Consider the following 6203-nt stretch of genomic DNA (forward strand, 5'->3'; position numbering starts at 1 on the left):
AATAGTTAAAATGTAATTATGTAAAAATGTCAAATTGTAATTCTCAAACAAGCCATCCTAATACTAAATAATTAGCCTGCTGTTGTTTTTTTCTTTTCTTTTGACAACCAGTATTTTACTTCTGATGTAGATTATTTAGTTTGATTAGATATATCTTTAGCTATTATTTTGGTTAGTAGTTCATTATGGCATGCATCTTTATGGAACCTCAGTTATTATACATAATGTTTACAGTGGATTGTGGGGAAACGTAGTGCCCAATTTAACTGAATGGACAGTATTGTTGCCAGTGACATGTTATCAAATAAATGCAGTTCCATTTAATAGAACGTTTATTTTCCTTATAGTATTTGATTGGACATCTGCTTAGAATCAAATTGGATACAGCAGTAATGGCTTCCCAGTATGCTATACTGTTCCTTTATGACTGCTGCCAAATTAGCATTGTTTTCTTGCGGTAGGTGGCTAGCCACTGGTTCTCAAGAAGTAAATATTCAATACAGTTCTAGTAAAAGAGGGTAGAGGTAAGTCAGTCCCCTTGAATGTAAAGATGGTATTCAGAAGAATGGTTAATATCATAATGCATATTTATGGCATATGAATATAGGTAGTACACTGTCAAATGGGACAAGCCCAAGTGGTAAATGGAGAAGCTTAAGTGGTAAATCATTGGGGTTTTTAGAAGTGGAAACATGGCTCAAGTCTCCAGGAGACATATTACATGCTAATATACAAAATTTTTGAGTGTTTAATCAGGTGAAGTACCGCATGCAATTTAGTGCCATGGGAATTTGATGGAAGAGATAACCTTTGGTTGTGGCATCTAAATCTGAATTGACTCACAGTAAGGAAAATTATTGAGAAAAACATATATAGTTTGTGGTTGTACCCTAACCAGCACCGTGGATAGAAATTTTTCACATGGTAAGCATAATTGTGCGAAATGCCCTGCTGTGAATTCCCTCTGAAATTCTTTTACCCTTTTCCTATTAATGAAATTCTATCAGATTAACTAGACTAACTATTCATTTGAACCTTGTTTGTACTGGTGTTGAGAGAAAGAAGATAGTTGTCCTAAATACTTTTTGATTGTGTCATGCATCACCCATAATTTTTGAGTTTTCACCCATGAAACTGATCCAGACAAAAAAATTGTACATAATGTTTTTGTGTGTGAAGAAGATTGTGGATATTTAGCTGCCAATTAATGGTAGATGACTTACGAATCTTGTAAAACTGTATTGGTAGTGAAAACAAAATGGCAGTAACTTTTCTGGAAGGAAATTTAACACTTCATATAAGGTCCAATGGTCAGTGACCACCAAATCACCAAGGGAACTGGCAATGCTCTAGCCATGCTCATTCGAGTTAACTAAAGCATAAACTGAACGCACGCTGTTCTTTATTTAGAACTTTGGATATGTCCCAATTGAAGAACAGATTGACAGCTGGTTACAAGCTCTTCCAGGATTCCATTTAGTGAGGAATTTATTGACAAACAGTGTTCAAGTGTTTTGCCCAGCATTCTGAGTGAACTAAATCATGATGTTTTTGCCCAACATTTTGTGCGAGCTAAACCATTCAACATCCCAATTATTGAGAAATTTGTTGTAAAACAGTTCAGAAGTTTTTGTCCATTTTCTTTTTCTTTTTTTTTATAAAAATATCGGGGTAAACTTCTTAATGTGACTGGTGATGTTGAACCACTTTTGTTCCAGAGCTATGAATTGGTGAGGTCACAAATTGGGAACCCCATCCCCAATTAACAATGTTGATGGTCAAACTCGCGAGTACATTGGATCAGCGAAGATACAAAGCCTGTGATCACAATGGCCCAATGGAGGTTTGAACCTTGGTGGTCACAACAACACCACCACTTAACCAACACACTATAAGAAGAGCTCAATTTTTTTGTCCACTTTCTTAGTTAGCTACGCCACAACGGTTTTGTACATTTTGAATGAGAGAAGTCACTCATCATCACTTAATTACTGGAATGTCTAAAATGTAAATCTCATATGGCACACAGGTGGTCTTAACTGATCACCACAGTAACAAATGCTCCTCCTCCTTACGGTTCATATGCCTCCTAAAGGAGGAACATTGACATAAGTAACAACTTTAACAAAGTAGTTAGAAGTAGATAATCATAATGATGTGTTAGTGGGAGCTAAGTTGGAAGTATGCAACCACTTGTTAAGTGTTATGTGTGCAATTATGGAAGTGACTCTAATCTTGCCATTCTTTCTTTTAGAATGTCAGTCTTGTTTTTGCTGCACCTGTTGGTCCCATGGGTTGTTTGGTCTCATGAAAGTTATTAAATTTTTTCTATTCATTTAGAACGTGGTCTCTTACACAATTAACTACTTTAACAAAGCTGTTAATAAATTGGCATATGCAGACACTTGTTATGTGTGCAATGATGAAAGTGATTCTAGTCTTGCCAATTTCTCTTTCAGAATGTCATTCTTGTCTTTGTTGGGACTCTTGATCCCATAGATTGTTTGGTCTTGTGAAAGTTATTAATCTTTTTTTTTTTTTTTTTGTTCTATTTCAAAACATGGTCCCTCACTGCTAAATTGCCATAGCTACATGTGAAGCACATTTTTTCCCATCACAATGCAAACCAAATTAGTCGCTATCTCAGAAAAGATGATTGGGAAAAGAGATGTGAAACAGTAAAAAGGCTTTACGTTGGATTCCTTAAATTGAAAAGACCTGGCTGGTATGAGATTAAACTAATACCAATTATATAGAGCATGGTTTAATGGATATAATGTTTTGTGGTAATGTTTAGTTTCTAGTTTTTCTAATTCAACTAGACCATCTTATCAGAACAATTTTTTTTTTCCTTTTTTGTCCGTGACTCTCATGGGGACCATGGTACCAGCACATCCAACAAAGGTGTATTTATAACAAGGAATTTCACTTTAGTAATGATGATGACATCTTCCAAATCCATTTGTCTGCTATTTTAAAAAAAAGAGGGATAAACACTTTTGATCCGGAGTTATGTAGAAATGGGACCTAATTCGACAAGAACGAGAATGCTACAACTTAACCATCACACCATGCCTATATGGGCTGTCTATTTGTTGCATGATTTAATAAAGTAGAATTAAAATGGATGATTTATTTTATTTTGAAATTATGTTGGGGAATTTATTTAATCAAAGTTGTTTGAAAATTGAATTTAACTTTACATATGGTTGTTAAGAATTGCATGCAAAAAATATTAATTATATGTAGATAAATATTAAACATGGGAATCAAAAACACAAAAGTAATAACAACGAAGAACAATATTTAATGTGGTTCACCCAATCTCGGGCTAAATCCACCAAATAGAAAGTCCAATATTATTATCCAGTAAATCAAAATCAATTACAACCAACAATCCTCTTGCAACTCAATCTTGCGTTGCCCCTAAACCCCCATCGAAAATAGAAGTAGGGAAAATTTAACCTTGGAGTTTGATTAGGCTGCATATAACAACAATGGTTAGATAAACTAAATTGTGGCACTTTTTGTGAATACAATTTTACATCAAGTTTTTATTAAGTAAAGTAATACACATTTCTTAATAATACAAAAATTGCAATCAAAATTTCATACTTTAATGGATAATTCCATTTAATAGTAACATTAATATTAATATTTATGGTTACAAAAGAACACTCAAGAAAATAGTTAAATAAATTATATTTTATAGAATCAATATACTTAAATTTATCATAAAATTTACACATATCTAATTAAAATATTTCAAAAGCACTGTATATTATATTTGAAGTTTCGCTTAAATTTGTAATTAATTTATTTTCAATTATGTTTGATCATTATTGTTGAATCGTGAATGGGATACTTCAAGAGGTGAATAATTGAAGTTTTTTTAATTTGAAAATAATATGTTGTGTTAATATGTAAGATGTTGAGTGTTTAAATTGGATAAACTACATTTAAATTTAAATGAGTATGGTGCACTTTAATATTGTATGTTGCTTTTCACTTAAATCATCAAAATAACTCATCATTAATTATATTCAATTATTTTTTGATCAATTGATGACAGATAAGGGGTTGCACTTTGTATTGATAGAAAAGTTTTTACATCACCATAGAGATAAAAGCCCTTGCATATATGCAAGCTAATCTAGACACCTTCCCCTATTTACTACCCATTTTTACAATGTAGAAGACAAATTCTTAACATGCAACAAACCACATAAGGACTAGCCTCTAGAGCACAAACTGGTGATCCTTCTAACTATTGACTAATAATTTTAATTCTACAAACTACCGAACCATGTATGCCGCCAAAGGAGTGCGAACACCATGCCATGAACATCAATTCCCAATCTTACCTTTCTTTGCCTTCTCCGATGACCAGTCTTGAACCACACACACTAAGCAACATATTAAGTCTAAAGAATGTTAGTCAACTTTGAGTGTTTAATACTTTTAAGTCTAGAAGTGTATTCTTAGTGTGGTCACACACATTAAGCAACATATTAAGCCTAGAAAATGTCAGTCAACTTTGAGTGTTTAACACTTTTAAGCCTAGAAGTGTAAACTTAGTTTATGTGATTTAAGACGTTCCTTCTTGAACCTTGCCTTCATAGGACGCCCTAGGCTGCACTGACTATGATCTATCCCATTTGTAACTTCCATTATTGAAGTTGCTTCACTATCAATCTTAATACCCAATTATGCATTCTCTAAGGCACTTCCAACCCATCGACCTCATCTTGACCCCAACTCTCTTCCTTGAGGTATTTTTGTAACCAACCCAATTCTCCTTTTGAGCCAAATCACTCAACTTCTTTAGAAAATGCACACTCCTCTTCACAACCTTCCTCCTCGGAAGGAGAGATGAGTTGGTAGAAAAAATTAGAGGCAATTTGTCTACATCTTGACCCCTCTATTTAATCACATAATAATCTCTTGGTAGAGGCACTCCCACACCAAGGATGAAATTCTCCAGGATGACCTTGAGCTCTCCCAGAAAATGGTCCAAATAAACTTTTTGGGCATCTTCCTCACCATCCCCTTCAACTCCCCAACATCAAGCACCATAAGTAAAAACATAGTCGAGACATCTATATTAACTCTATGTCTATGACCAAATTTAAGAAATTCTTCTCCTAGAATGACCTTCATCGCATGATGATAAGGTCATGACTCGACTTGAAAATACACTTCAACTTTTTATCAGTCATCTCCCTTAAGAAGGACAATTAGCAATATTTGCAGGTAAGCCTCAAAGGGGTATCCATATTATTTTGACACTATGATACAATATGCCTCCCAACTTCACCACCAATCTCATAATAAAGATTTCGATCTGCTATCACCAATCTATTTGCACATTTCTCTCTCAAAAACAACATACAAGCACTCATTTCCCATACACCCCCATCATCTCATATTTGCTCATTATTAATGAAGTATGATAATGCAAGCCTTGAGATACAAGAAGGCCAAAATGCCCATTTTCTTGTAATGACTAAGCAACCACCTCTTGTACTCCCACCAATTTGGCCAGATCATTAACTATCTCATTCCCCTTGTGAAAAACATGTGATATTTTGAAGTCTTTGAATTTGCTAATATAACTCCTAGATTAGTTTAAGTAATTTTTTGAGTTTCTAATAGGGTATTGTTTTTATGACGAATCACACTAATAGTGATAAGAGAGTCACCTTCAAGATGCAAATGCTTTACTTTCAATTGTAAGCCACATTTTAGTCATAGTAAAGCTATGTGGAATTCAATATCGTTATTTGTCGATACTCCTAGGAATTCATTTTTCTTGTTCAACTATTTGCCATTGTAGTCCCTAGCCACACAAGCAGCCCCATTGTTCCTAAGATTGCCTTTTTAGGCACCATCGAAATTAAGGGTGATCCCATAATACTGGGTTACACTTTTTGGCCAAACTTAACACTTAAATCAATATTTTGCATCAAATCTTTATTTTTTAAAACCTATAGCAGCTAAACCATTAAGAATTTGAAGATGAAGTAAACTACTAATTTGTGAGATGTTTCATATAGATTCTAAATATATATTTTTAAAAATAATTTTTTTTTTGCAAAAGGTTGAAGCCTATAATATATTGGATATAATAAAGTAAGAAATTACAATAACAGGAATATAAGAGTAATCCAAGGAGGGGGAAAATCACCCTCGACGGAATGCAA

This window comes from Cryptomeria japonica, chromosome 4 (genome assembly GCF_030272615.1).
Source record: "Cryptomeria japonica chromosome 4, Sugi_1.0, whole genome shotgun sequence".
Lineage (NCBI taxonomy): Eukaryota > Viridiplantae > Streptophyta > Pinopsida > Cupressales > Cupressaceae > Cryptomeria > Cryptomeria japonica.